The sequence below is a fragment of the Zonotrichia leucophrys genome, chromosome 4 (genome assembly GCF_028769735.1).
Source record: "Zonotrichia leucophrys gambelii isolate GWCS_2022_RI chromosome 4, RI_Zleu_2.0, whole genome shotgun sequence".
Classification (NCBI taxonomy): domain Eukaryota; kingdom Metazoa; phylum Chordata; class Aves; order Passeriformes; family Passerellidae; genus Zonotrichia; species Zonotrichia leucophrys.
Window position 1 is genome coordinate 5,324,480 of NC_088173.1, and position 521 is coordinate 5,325,000.

The window sequence follows — 521 nt, forward strand, 5'->3', positions numbered from 1 at the left end:
CTGCAGCCTGTGGATTTTGCCCTGTTTGTTTTCCTTTTAATGGATATCCCTTAACATTGTCCATCTCCAGTTTCCGAGGTAGTGACAAAAGGTCAAATCTGACACATCTTCTCCCCCCAGTCAGCCCGTTTGCAAATAATTAATAAGGGCACAATTAGGCAGTAATGATGGGACGGGCAGTTATGGTCTTCCTGATGGTAACGGAGATGGATGCTACTGAGCAAATCTTTTCTTGATGACACAGTTCAGGTTCTGCGACATGAGCCTTGGATCTCTCTCAGAAATAACCCCGAGACCTCCCCCCAAATAAAGCCCTAACAAGAAGTCAGAAGAGCACCGTAACTATGTTTGCTTTTGGCTTTTATTATCAACAATCAATTAATGGTACACTCTTGGAAAACTATATGCACATGTAGAAATATTTCCCCTTTTAAATAGAAGCATTCATTTTAACCACATATAAATAAATCTGGAAACCCTGAACATAATTTATGACCATTATGCTCACGAACATATTCCAA